Consider the following 13,894-nt stretch of genomic DNA (forward strand, 5'->3'; position numbering starts at 1 on the left):
TTGGAGCACCGCCCCATCATGCACAGAGCAGGGCGGATCGGGAGGTTGCCATGCCACCCTCAGTCACGCTCAGGGTAGGGCCGATTGGGGGGTTGGAGCACCGCCCCCTGTTACACTCAAGGCAGGGTCAATGGAGAGGTTGCGACGCCACCCCCTGTCACGCACAGAGCAGGGCCGATAAGGGGGTTGAGGCGCTGTCCCCTGTCACTCACAGAGCAGGCCAATCAGGGGGTTGAGGCGCTGTCCCCTGTCACTCACAGAGCAGGGCCGATTAGGGGGTTGAGGCGCTGTCCCCTGTCACTCACAGAGCAGGGTCCATCGGGGGGTTGGGGCGCTGCCCCCTGTCACTCACAGAGCAGGGCCCATCAGGGGGTTGAGGAGCTCCCCACTGTCACTCACAGAGTAGGGCCGATAGGGGAGCTGGGACACCGCCCCCTGTCACACACAGAGCAGGGCGGATCAAGGGGTTGGGGCGCTGCACCCTGTCACACTCAGGGCAGGGCCAATGGGGAGGTTATGGCTCTACCCTGTCACACACAGAGCAAGGCCCGTGGAGGGGGATTGGGGCGCCACCCTCTATTACCCACAGAACAGGGCCGATCAGGGGGTTGGGGCGCCACCACTGTCACACTCAGGGCAGGGCTGATGGAGAGGTTATGGTTCTACCCTGTCACACACAGAGCAGGGCCGATCAGGGGGTTGGTGCACTGCACCCTGTCACACACAGAGCCGCAGGGCAATTCGGGGATTGGGGAGCTCCCCCCTATCAGGCACAGAGCAGGGCTGATCAGGAGGTTTGGGCACTGGCCCCTGTCACGCTGATCCCGGTGCCGGGAGCCTCGCTGCTCCGCTGATCCCAGTGCTGGGAGGCATATTACCCTTTTACTATATAGGATAGAGGCCTGGTGCATGGGTAGGGGCCGGCTGGTTTGCCCTGAAGAGTGTCCTGGATCAGGGTGGGGGTCCCCACTGCGGTGCCTGGCCAGGCTGGCTGAGGGGCTGAGGGCTGTTTTCCTGCTGGCAGTTGACTAAAAGCTCCCAACTGCTCCTTGTTTTCTTTTTTTTTAATTCTGGGCCAGCTTTAGCTCTGAGGCCTCGCTACTGAAAACATGGATACAATGTTGCGGTCCGGGGCTGACTGAAAGCCGGTTTTGTTTAGCTTCTTATTTGCAACATAGTAATAGTTGCTTAGAGTTGCAGTTGAGAGGCCGGCAAGTGAGGCGGGGGAATGTTGGAGTCTGCAGTCCCTGGAGGAAGCAAGCCTCCCTGCTCACTTCAGTGCATGGCTGCCGGCCGCCATCTTGGCTGACAGTTAATTTGCATAAGGATACGCTGATTAGCCAATGGGAAGGGTAGTGGTCGTATGCCAATTACCATGTTTCTCTTTTATTAGTGGAGATACCTCATCTTGTTTATGCATTCATCACTTCATGGAAATTTGGGTTGTCTCCGCTTTGGGGCTATTGTGAATAATACTGCTGTGAACATTTGTGTACATGCTTTTGTGTGAACATAAGTTTTCAATTTTCTTGGATACATACCTAGGAGTGAATTTGCTGGATCATATGGTAACACTGCATTTAAGTTTTTGAGGAACCACCAAGCCATTTTTCAAAGTGGTTGTATCATTTTGCATTGCCATTAGCATCATGATGGTGCGATATGAAAACTTACCCAGAAGTTAAGCAAAAGTTGCCCAAAGTCACACACTAGCAGTAGTAGAGCCAGGACGTAATCCCACGTCTGCCTGTCTCCAGACCCCACTCTGTCCTCAGCAGTACCCCATGCAGCGGGCCTCAGTTTGGTTTGGAGTCACCCACATAGAGGTGGTAGTTGAAGTGGTGGTTGTGGATGAGTGTACCGCAGAGAGTTTGAGATGAGAGGGAAAAGCCAGGCACGGGAACCTGCGAACCCCCAGCAAAAAGTCTGCAACACGAGACCAAGAAACTGCAACTAGAGGCATTGGAGGAAAGCCAGGGAAGAGATGTTGCCAGGAAAACCATCCAAGGATAACATTTTAGCAAGAGTGTGGTCAAGAGAGACACATGGCTGCTAAGCATTGGCGTGACTTCCGCCAGAGTGGTTTTGGTGAAGTGTGGGGTGCGGTGGGGTGGGGAGTGAAGGAAGAATTGGACAGACCTTGATTCTAGTGATCTGAAGAGGAATGGAATGAGCCAGCAAACTTTGTTGGCTGTGAAGGATGGGGAGATAGGAGAGATGGCCAGCAGAAAGCTGGTGTTTTTGTGTTTGGCCAGAAAAGACACCTCATGTTTACTTAAATTGCTAACAATCCAGTTCCAATTAGTGAATTCCTCCCTTCTTTTATAACTACCAACACAAGCCATATTCTCAGCCCTTTTCCTCCTTCAACTCTTTAGGAAAAGCTACCTTCTTCTCCCTCTATCTTCCTTTCTTCTCCTTTGTTTCTCTCGATCCACTAATGAGTAAAAAAATGCCCATTGGATTCATGTTTCTAGGAGTTTCACAATTTCTGAAGGCTAGTTTGTTATATAGGGAACTAGAGGCCCGGTGCACAAAAATTTGTGCACTCGGGGGGGAGAGGGGATCCCTCAGCCCATCCTGTGCCCTCTCGCAGTCTGGCACCCCTCAGGAGATAATGACCTGCTGGCTTAGGCCTGCTCCTGGGTGGCAGAGGGCAGGCCCAATCCCTAGGTGCAGCCCCTGGTCGGGCTCAGAGCAGGGCCGATTGGGGATTTGGGGCGCCACCCCCTGTCATGCACAGAGCAGGGCGGATGGGGAGGTTGTGATGCCACCCCTAGTCACGCTCAGGGTAGGGCCGATTGGGGGGTTGGGGCACCGCCCTCTGTCACACTCAAGGCAGGGTCGATAGGGAAGTTGCGGCGCCACCCCCTGCCACTCACAGAGCAGGGCCGATCAGGGGGTTGGGGCGCTGCCCCCTGCCATGCACAGAGCAGGGCCGAGCAGGGCCTGTCACACACAGAGCAGGGACCATCGGGGGTTGGGGCTCCGTACTCTGTCACACACAGAGCAGGGCCCATCAGGGGTTTGGGGAGCTCCCCCTTGTCATGCACAGAGCAGGGTCAATCAGGGGTTTTGGGAGCTCCCCCCTGTCACACACAGAGCAGGGCTGATCAGGGGGTTGGGGAGCTGCCCCCTGTCACACACAGAGCAGGGCCAATCAGGGGGTTGAGGAGCTCCCCCCTGTCACGCACAGAGTAGGGCCAATAGGGGAGCTGGGGCACCGCCCCCTGTCACATACAGAGCAGGGCCTGTCGGGGGGGGGGGGGGGGTAGTTGAGGCGCAACACCCTGTCACACTCAGGGCAGGGCCGATGGGGAGGTATGGCTCTACCCCGTCTCACATAGAGCAGGGCCCGTGGGGGGGTTGGGGCGCCGCCACTGTCACACACAGAGCCGCAGGGCAATCGGGGTTGGGGCGCCGCCCTCTATCACCCACAGAGCAGGGCCGATCAGGGGGTTTGGGCGTTGCCCCCTGTCACACACAGAGCCGCAGGGCCGATCAGGGGGTTGGGGCACTGCCCCCTGTCACACACAGAGCCGCAGGGCAATCAGGGCGTTTGGGCATTGCCCCTTGTCACGCTGATCCCAGTGCCGGGAGGCCTCGAGGCCCCTCTGATCCCGCCCGGCAGGGTCACAGATCCGGGTCCCAGACCGCAGACAGCCTTGCCTGCTGCCGCCTGCCTTCAGTATGCAAATTAGCCGCCATCTTGTTGCTTCAGGGTGGGGGTCCCCACTGGGGTGCCTGGCCAGTCTGGGTGAGGGGCTGAGGGCTGTTTTCAGTCTGGCGGGCGACTGGAGCTCCAAACCTCTCCTTTTTTTCTTTTTTTTTTATTCTGGCATTTATTTACCTCCTATGGCTGTCACTGGAGCTGAGAGCCGGCTTTCTCTCTGAGGCTCGGCTGAAAGCAGGTTTCTGGCCTTTGTTTCTGTTTTCGAAACAATGTTGCGACTCCAGCTCTGAGATCCCGGCTGACTGACAGGAGGTTTCTGGAGTTTTGTTTATCTTCTATAAATGTTACTATGTTTCCAACTGAAGCTCAGAGGCCGGCGGGGAACGTTGGAGTCCATAGCAAGCAAGCCTCCTGTTAGCTTCCAGCTGCCTGGCTGCCGGCCGCCATCTTGGCTGACAGTTAATTTGCATAAGGATATGCTGATTAGCCAATGGGAAGGGTAGCGGTCGTACGCCAATTACCATGTTTCTCTTTTATTAGTGTAGATAAGTACTGTCAACATCTAAACTTCTTGAGAATTCCCAAAGTTCTTTTCAGTATTTCTTTTTTTTAAAATATATTTTATTGATTTTTTTACAGAGAGGAAGGGAGAGGGATAGAGAGTTAGAAACATCGATGAGAGAGAAACATCGATCAGCTGCCTCCTGCACATGTCCTACTGGGGATGTGCCCGCAACCAAGGTACATGCCCTTGACCGGAATCGAACCTGGGACCCTTGAGTCCGCAGGCCGACGCTCTATCCACTGAGCCAAACCGGTGCTGGCCTTTTCAGCATTTCTGAGAGCCCCACAGAGCTCCTTGCCCTCTATATGCAAATCTGCTGTTAATCCATTTATATTGTTCTAATTGGGAAATATAATTGGGGGTGGCAAAAGTTGGCTTGCAATTGCGAGTACGTGAAACACTGTTCTTGTATTATTATTTATTAATTATTGTGTTATTTTCCATACAGACAACTGTAGACCTACTTTTGCCCCACCCTGTATTCTAAATTCTGAATAACCACTCTACAAATATAGTTTGCAACATTTCATAATTTTAGAACTTCCTTTTATTCCTTGTGCTTTATGCTCATAAATCCTTTTACAAATGATTTTCTTTTGGTCTAATGAGGAAGGCAGAGTAACATTATTGCTCTCATGTTAGAAATGATGAAAGTGAACCTTAGAAATGGGACCTAAGATACTACTGAGATTTTCTACTCCCTTATGTTTTCTCTTTTGTTGGTAAGTATGATGTATCCTATTTAGAATTAAGGTGAAATTAATGTCTTAGATGGAAGGAAGAGAAATGACACCACCTTTTGAGATTTGTTTTCCTTTTTGAGGAAGAAAGAAGCATTTGCTGTAGGGAAAACATCTGAAATAAATGAGAATAACCAAGTCACTAAGTGGAGCCTTCTAATCATGGGCTTGAAGTTGTGTAAATATAAGTGAGAGTACAGAAATAATCTTTAAAACATTTTTTTTGTTCCTATACTTTACTTTTTTAAATCATCACCGGAGGATATTTTTCCACTGATTTTTTAGAGAGTGGAAGAGAGAGGGAAAGACAGAGAGAAATATCTATGTGAGAGAAACACATTGATTGGATGCCTCCTGCACGTGACCTGACCTGGGCCTGGCCCGGCAGTGAAGAGCCTATAACCTGCAACCGAGGTACTTGCCCTTGACTGGAATAGAACCTGGGACCCTTCAGTCCGCAGGCCCACACTCTATTCACTCAGCCAAACCTGCCTGGGCCCTGTACTTTACTTTTGATAGGTTCCAATAAAAAGTCTAACTTCAAATTCCCGCTTCAGAAGTAATTTATAACTGAAACTGTACCACATCATAAGAGTCCTGAAGACATTTAAAATGTTTTCACTTAGATGGTGCCATAAAAGGGAAATTAATATTATATGTTCAAGTAGCTTTGTGTACAAAAATTAGCTTAAAATACTTTAAGATATTTAGCTTTTGCCCGGTCAGTATTGCTCAGTGGTTGAGTGTCGAACTATTAACTCAGGAGATCACGGTTCGATTCCCGGGTTAAGGCCCATGCGTGGGTTGTGGACTTGATCCCCAGAAGCGGGCATGCAGGAGGCCGCCAAATGATGATTCTGTCTTATTGATGCTTCTTTCTCTATCTCCCTTTCCCTTCCTCTCTGAAATCAATAAAAATATATTTTTTTAAAAGAAAGAAATTCAGCTTTTAAAGCTTATCACTATCAATAGTGAAGTGCTCATTTCATCAGCACTTCTTCTAAATATTACCTTCTGTGTGTTCTTAGTCTTTTTTTCTTGTGAGAATAAGTTTTTTGAGAGCAGTTTGGTGATATCTATTTCATGCTCAATTCTGTAGTTATGCTCTAATAATTCCGGCCACTGCTCTGGCTGACAGCACTGAATTTAGCTGGTATTTCCGTTTGTTTGTGATCCATAAAACTTAATACTCTCAGGTGTCTTCTCTTTCAGGAAGCCTCCCTAAATCTCTCTGGTTGAATTCTGTCCCATTTCTGCGCTCTCATGACACCCGGGCATGTGTCTCTGACAGTGGGCTTAACAGACTCACTGTTTTTTAATAACCAGTTTGAAATCTGTCGCCCGTATGGCGACTTGGGCCCTTTACATCTCAGCCCATACACGGTGCTTAACATTTAACTGATATTCAGTAATCGCTGGCCTTTCACCAAATAATACTTTTCTCTGAGAGCTTGGAGATACTTTTGAAAGCAGTCTTTCATTGTCAGTGCTTCTTGCAGCATTCCTACATAGCTGCTTAGAACTCAGGATTTTAAATCCTTTCCTGGTGTTTTTGGAGACGGGCAGCTTCCACCCCCAGCATGCAGCAATGGTAGATTAGAAAGAGATTTTGTACTCCAGGCTGTGCCTTCTGTTGACATTCTCTTGCTTCTTAGAGGCTTTTGCTTATAGGCCTCATTCCCTTGGAGCCTCTCTGTGTAGATTCTATCCTCTGAGATTGTCATCTGGCCCCAGTGGGAGGATGCCTAAGAGTTTTATTTACTTATGACAGTTACTGAAAATGACCTCTTGTTCATGGTGGGCACATAAAGCATGAGCATGTTTGTGCTGGTACCAAGTACTGAACGGATGTCAATAACCAATTCAGTCCATCTCATAAGGCCTCCTTGCATTTTTTTGGTAACAGTTAAGTAACATGGTTTAACTGCATTTTATTTATTGCTGGATTTCTGGGGCAGAGCCTGGACTCCCAGAGTTCTTTGGGTAAAGTGCTCAGCACAGTGACTGGCACAGGAGCACTTGTAAAGATCTCCTCCTCCTCCATCATCATCATCATCATCATCATCATCATCATCTACTTCTGAGCTGAAATAGTTTGGGGCTTTATTTTGGGGTGTTATTTACAATTTGAACACTGAAGTTGCCATAGTATGTCATAATCTTCCATGTGGTTGAATTTGTCCATCCAGAAACCACCTGATTGCAAATGTCTAATATGTATATACTTCGGCTCTCTTCCATGTTGAGCTCCAGCCAGATGCTAGGAAAATACTTCCTTGGTAGGACTTTGGAATTCCATGGTAGTTATTACTAGAGCTCTTCAAGACTGTCAGAATCGCTGTAAATATGTTAGTTTGGTTGCCAATGTTAAATTCCAGGAACCAAGAAAAAATAAATAAAATGCAGCCTAACTTTGTTACTTAATTGTTAACCAAAAAATGCAAGGAGGTCTTGTGAGCTGGTTATTTTCTGTTCAGTGTTTAGTACCAGTGAATCCCTGAATTGCCAAGATTGCTGTAATAATGCTGGTTATTCATTTGCGGATAATAGGGCCTGTGATTGAATGCTTAAAAGCCAAGCACAGGCATTAGTAAAAATTTCTTCTGGATGATGCCTAGAAATTGATCTAATAAGCCTTACTAATGATAGAATGTGTGTGGATGGTGGAAAAAGCTTAAATTTTAGAATCAGGTGGACCTGACTTTGCAAATGAATAACACGATATGAACAAATAATTTAACTTCTATAGGCCTCAATTTGCTCATCCCTGAAATGAACAGAATAATACCTAGTTTTCTGGGTGTTATAAGATTTAAACATAATAAAGGTAATTTTTCTAACATGATGTCTATCATATTACATGCCACCAGCAAGTAGTATTTGTAGAGACTATTATTTCTTCATTTTCTAAAATCTAGAATAACATTGATTATTAATGCTTCATTGATTTAGTAAAAGCTCTTTGCAGGGGGGAAAAAATTTAAAAACCCAGGAAAACCTCATTTAACAAACCCTTCCAAGACAAAAATGAAAAAAAAAATTACTTTTAGAGTTAAGAAATACAGTATTATTCAGGGCTACCACATATTGTCATTGTTAACTAAATTTTGGGGATATTGCTCCACTATCCATGAATAATAGCTTATTCTCTGAGTCATCATTTCAAGCTGTTTACAGCATTTTAATTTTACTGTAACCATTTGGCTCACTTCCCAAGTTCATACTATTCCATTTGGTTTGTGATAGAAACAACTTTGACAGTGTTGATAATGAGACTGTGACAGAACATGCTGAGAACAGTAACTTATTAAAGAACATAAGATAGCCCTAGCCGGTTTTGCTCAGTGGATAGAGCATCACCCTACAGACCAAAGGGTCACGGGTTCAATTTCAGTCAAGGGCACGTACCTTGGTTGCAGGCTCCACCCCGGCCTGGGCCCTGGTCGGGGCGTGCAGGAGGCAACCAACTGATGGGTTTCTCTCACATTGATGTTTTTCTCTGTCTTTCCCTCTCTCTTCCACTCTCTTTAAAAATCAATGGAAAAATATATTTGGGTGAGGTTTAAAATTTTTTTAAAAAGGACATAAAATAGAGAAATGCAGAGAACTAGAGATGACATTGAAGGAAATGAGAGGGGAAATTAAAATTGCAACAAGATCAATGCAGAAACAAGCAAAGAATACCAAATGTGGAGAGTACATAGAAAAAAAAACAGTATGTATTTTGTGATTTATGACCTTTTTCAAGACAACAGATGAGGACTTTAGAGAGGGTGAGTTGTAGGGCAGAGACACAAAACCTGGCTGGGAAGGTGGAGAACAAGGGATGGTGGCTGAGGTAGTAGTTGCCAGAATGAAATGCTCTGGATCAAGTCAAAGGGTGGGAGGTAAATGATTTCTTTATTTTTTCACTTCTAGTAGTGTCTATCTTTTTCTTCACCATTTCAAGCAAAGCTAGGTGAAGTGGGAGCAGGGACCCAGGCCCTTCTGAGGAAACCACCTAACCAATGCCAGCCATGCTTCAGCTCTGAGCTTCTTCCTTATGGAAACCATGTGTCCATACTTCTGAAAACTTGACTATAACAGCAAAAATTCTGGATTGCCTGCCCCATACAGAAGAATTAATTATCCAAGAAAAGTTACCATAAAGAATTTCAGAAACTTGACACACGTAAAAGATGTCACCCAAGGAACAAGGAACACTAAACTTCCCTTCAAACAGACTCCAGAGGGAGAGAGTCATTAGCCTTCTACTCTGGATGGGAATAATCCCAGTACTTCTGGCTTCTTTCTCCCGCTCTTCACAATATCTTTTGTATTTTTTCTCCTCTTGATAAACTTCAGACCTGTCTCCATCAGACCTTCTACCACATGACCTTATCTCCTCCTTTTTAGAGTAAATTTGAAAAGTTTCTGCTTAGGCGGAAACTTCCTTGACTTCCTGCTATCAGGAGGACAAATCTTATATCTTTACCCATTTTTCTCTTTCCTGTTGTTACACTAAAAGAGGTGACCCTCTGCTTTATCTCAGATAAATCCCACCACTTGTGCATGGGTTCATCACCCTTGTCCTCTCAGGGGCCTTGTTAAAAGATTAAATTATCTTTCTTCTGTCCCTTAAATTTCCCTTTCCACTGATTATTTGCACTTACACATACTCAGGTGTGTCAACTCAGAAGTCTGTAACAGGTATGCAGATGCTAACTCACCATTTCCCCTTGTATGTCTTAGACATCTCTAATTCAACCTGTTCAAGAGTGAACTCATCATTCGCCTCCCATGAACTTCCTACTCCTTCTCCCTTCCCTCAATTTAGCAATTTTGGTTGGGTTATGAAATGACTTCATAACCCAACCAAATGTCTAGCTAGAAATCTGGAAAGCATCCTTGATTTCCTCCTTTCTGATCATTCCACCACAGCAAACAAATCAACAGATCTTGTTGGGTCTATCTTCAAAATATATTCAATAACCAGCCATGCATCTCTATCTCCGTTGCCACAGTCTGGTTTAGATAACCATCATCTCTTGCCTGAAAGGCTATCATTGACTACTAGTTGGTTTCCCATCATTAGTGTAGGTCTTTACTAATCTCTTCTTTATACTGCAGCTAGAGGGAATCTTTAAAAAATCTGAATATGATCATGCGCTCTCCTCACCTTTAAAACAATGATAAAGTCCAGACTCCTTAATATAGCTTTCAATACTGTTCATGAGCTACTTGTATTGACTATTTAGTCTCATATCTCACCACTTCAGCCAATCAAAATGTCTTTCAACTTTTCTTAATTAGCATCTTCCCCCCCCCATTCTTTGCCTTGCGTGAACTATGATTCCTACACTAAATTAGTGCCCCAACCCTTCATAAGATACGTTATTGTAATTACTTGTTTAATTCTTTGCTAGAGTATAAAGGCATGCATTGTGTCTGTCTTGCTCACCAATTTAGCTTTCTCCCTGTTCACCCCCAACTTCTTCTGCCAGCTACTATAGTGCCTTACTTAGTAACGGGTATCTAATAGATTCACAGTAAGTATTTGTCAAATGATTTACCTTTCAGAGTTTTGTTATTTCTCTTACTGAACTCAATAATCCGATTCTCCTATGGAGTCTCAGAAAATATAATCACAAAACTTTTTAAATCTCATGTCTGTGGTTAGAAAGGGAGATTTAGCTTGAATGTTGCCAGAACAACAAATGCTAAGACACCTTAGTCATTAATCCTTAAGGCTTAAAGGTTTGTGATATTTACTACCCACTTTCACAAAGGATTTAGGCATTTAGAGAAACGCCTTGTCTCCATATGAAGGTTATATGAATGTTAACATATATATATGGCCATTTATGTATAAAAATATTTATGTATATCTGCCATTGGGGGGAAAAGAGTTTTCAAGGGTTTGGGGGAGTTGTCTGTTTTCTTGGAATAGAAATAATGCTTTAGACAAGACAATCTTTGGAAGTTCTAATATGGCCAACATCACTTCAAAACCGTTTGTTGAATGCTTATTAGATATAATATGTCACCTTATAAATTCTGCAAGCACAGAGCCAGGAGGAACCTTTGCTGTCATTTTGGCATGCTTCCTAGACACTGTCTGGGAATTTAGTCTATAGCATCTCTGACAATCATTACCTTACTTTGGCTGGAGAACTTTCAGGAATGGAATTCCATTGCTGATGAGCCCACCTGCCCCACTACTGGATGCTCTAGTGTCACGATATTTATTCTTCTATTTCCCTTTCCCTTCTCTAACCTACCATCTCTCTTCCTGTCACTTCGACACATAAATCCTCTACTGTAACTAAATCCTCAACTTAAAAGCCTTTAAATACTAGAAAGGAAGAGGTAGTGCAGGTGAGCACACGGTGTTTTGCAGGCCACATGGTAGGTACATTTTATGCTACCCCACTAACTCTTTAAGCAATCTAATACACTAAGCAGCGTTAATAACATTGTACTCAGAGGTAATTAAAACTTGCACTATTTAGTTAACTTTATGTCGAAATCCAATTTTTTAGACCTCTAAACATTCTGAGTAAAAAGCCAGAGGTGCTAATTCACCCTGGCCAGCGTGCTCAGTTGGCCCACACACGAAATTGTCTCAGGTTCGATTCCCGGTCAAAGGCATGTACCTCTGTTGCAAGTTCCATCACCAGCCCCAGATGGGGCACATGCAGGAGGCAACCAATCAATGCATCTCTCACATGCATGTTTCTCTCTCTAGCCTCTCCCTACCGAATCCCCGCCATGCTCTCTAAAAAATCAATGAGAAAATATCCTCGGGTGAGGGTTAACAAAAAATAAATTTTAAAAAGAACCTGGGTGCTAATTTATATCTGCTAATAGATAGCTGCATGGAATTGGCTCCTCTTCACTATTTCTAAAATTGGGAGCACATTCCTTGTTGTCCTAGGCAACCTCACAAGGGATGTTTTGAAGAAAGAGTCTTCACCAGTCATGTTAATGAAAGTCTTTTTACTGCACAAACACATCATGGCTTTTGGAAATCACACCCAACAGAACTCTGTTGCCCTTTTGAAGTGAGAACTTCTTTATTAGAAACTAGAGGCCTGGTGCACAGATTTGTGCATGGGTGGGGTCCCTCAGCCTGGCCTGCGCGCCTTCTTGCAATCCAGGACCCCTCAGGGATGTAGCAGTGCTGAAGCGGCAGGCGGCCAAGGGGAGCCCCAGCCAGGCCAAGTGCAGCTCCGCTGCCACTCATCCGGCCCTGCTGCACCTGCCACTGCTGCCGCTGCCACCACCACCACCACCATCACCACCGCTGCCACCACTGCCACTCAGTAGTGCTGCCATGGAGGCGGGAGAAGCTCCAGCCGCCGCAGCTGCACTCGACAGCCATGATCCTGGCTTCTGGCTGAGCCGTACTCCTGCTGTGAGAGCACACTGACCCCCAGGAGGCAGCTCCTGCATTGAGCGCCTGCCCTCTGGTGGTCAGTGCGCATCATAGCAACCAGTTGACCAGTCCTTCTGATAGTTCGGTCCTAACGGTCACTTAGGCTTTTATATATATAGGTGATGCAATCCTTGGGGAAATTCTGGCTTATTGTGTCCTTTCCAGACCTGTGAGAACATGTCTATGCTGGGGAGCAACCATTTCCATTGCAGCCGGAGAGCACTATCAACATTAAAGCAACCCCTAAACCACTGGGAGACTAAACAACCTGGACTAAAATAACATTGACATTCACGTTGAGACAGCCAGGAGTGATTTAGAGCCAGAGTCTGAGGATCAGCACAACAAAGTGTTTTAGAGGTTTACTAACATCCCAAAGTCTGTGTTTGGGAATTCTCAATGAGTAATCCACTGATAGAAGTCACTTGGACTAAAGTAATATTTTATACTACGTGTATAAATTTCGGTTTTGCAACATTTTAAGGTTTTTAATAGTCTGGATTTTTTTAAAAAAATGCTTGACTTTTGAAATATCAAGTCACAAAGTAACTATTTTGAAAGTTTTCTCTTTTTTAATTAAATTTATGGATGAAGTTTAGACAAAAGAAATCTCAAAAAACACCTATATTTCAAGGTTTTTGGAAATGCTTTAACACAAGGTGAATTCTTTTGGGTTTCTATTATTTAACTCTGTCTGAGGAATTTTTTTTCTGTTCTTTTATCAGGTTCTCCAAAGTCCTTACTATTTATTGGATAAGCCAGCACTACAGACTACGTTCCCAATGCAATTTCCAATGATGATAACTGCCATTAAAATTCATTCAGATCTGGAAATCTGTGTGAAGCCAATAGGTAGGTATTTCTCTAAACTATTATAAATGAAACAAGAAACTCTACAAAACAAATATCCCTGGAAAACCCAACGGAAACATGTCATGATATTAAACAAGAGTTATCTTTGGATGGTGAGATAATGGATAACTTTTTTCCCTTTTCTTTCTTATTGTCTAGTTTAAATGATGCATGTGTATTGCTTTTACAATAAAGGAGCTTTACTTTTGAAAAAGCAGTTGTAGATAATAGTATCCACATATGTGACATGAGATCTCAGGTACATGTGCAGGCAACAGAATCTAAGCAGGGACACAGACACATCTACTGAGTAAAGAAACAGATTGTAACGGGATAGCCCAGCCCACCTGGCTCTCCTGGGCTGGCTTCTTTGCAGATCACAAATATAACTCCGAACATGGTGACAGGATTTTGGTACCAGGTTATTTCTAACCCCTTGTGGAAGGTCAACAACTTCTCCATACAGCTTGGCGGAATAATTTTGGATTTAACCTGAGAAACTAAGCTGTTTGGTTCTAAGTAATAAATCTAACATTCAGCAACAAGAGTTCATAAGATTTTTAAAATGTCTGTATATACACAAAGGTAACCAAACGTGTCAATTATCCAATCTTTACTTTTAATGGGGTTGACAGAGATTAGGGAAA

The 13,894-nt window shown here is 44.7% G+C and overlaps 1 protein-coding gene across 11 annotated transcripts in view; it reads left to right on the forward strand.

The window, feature by feature from the left end:
- Positions 1–13,894, forward strand: part of RASGRP3 (RAS guanyl releasing protein 3) — a 107,684-nt gene that overhangs the window by 54,062 nt on the left and 39,728 nt on the right. For all 11 annotated transcript variants that reach the window (XM_070428994.1, XM_070428992.1, XM_070428996.1 and 8 more), the window contains one exon: positions 13,121–13,247. The gene's annotated coding sequence lies outside the window, so the exon portion shown is untranslated. The remainder of the gene's footprint in view (positions 1–13,120; positions 13,248–13,894) is intronic.

The sequence above is a fragment of the Myotis yumanensis genome, unplaced genomic scaffold (genome assembly GCF_028538775.1).
Source record: "Myotis yumanensis isolate MYYU_CA2020_CCGP unplaced genomic scaffold, mMyoYum1.0.hap1 SCAF_11, whole genome shotgun sequence".
Classification (NCBI taxonomy): domain Eukaryota; kingdom Metazoa; phylum Chordata; class Mammalia; order Chiroptera; family Vespertilionidae; genus Myotis; species Myotis yumanensis.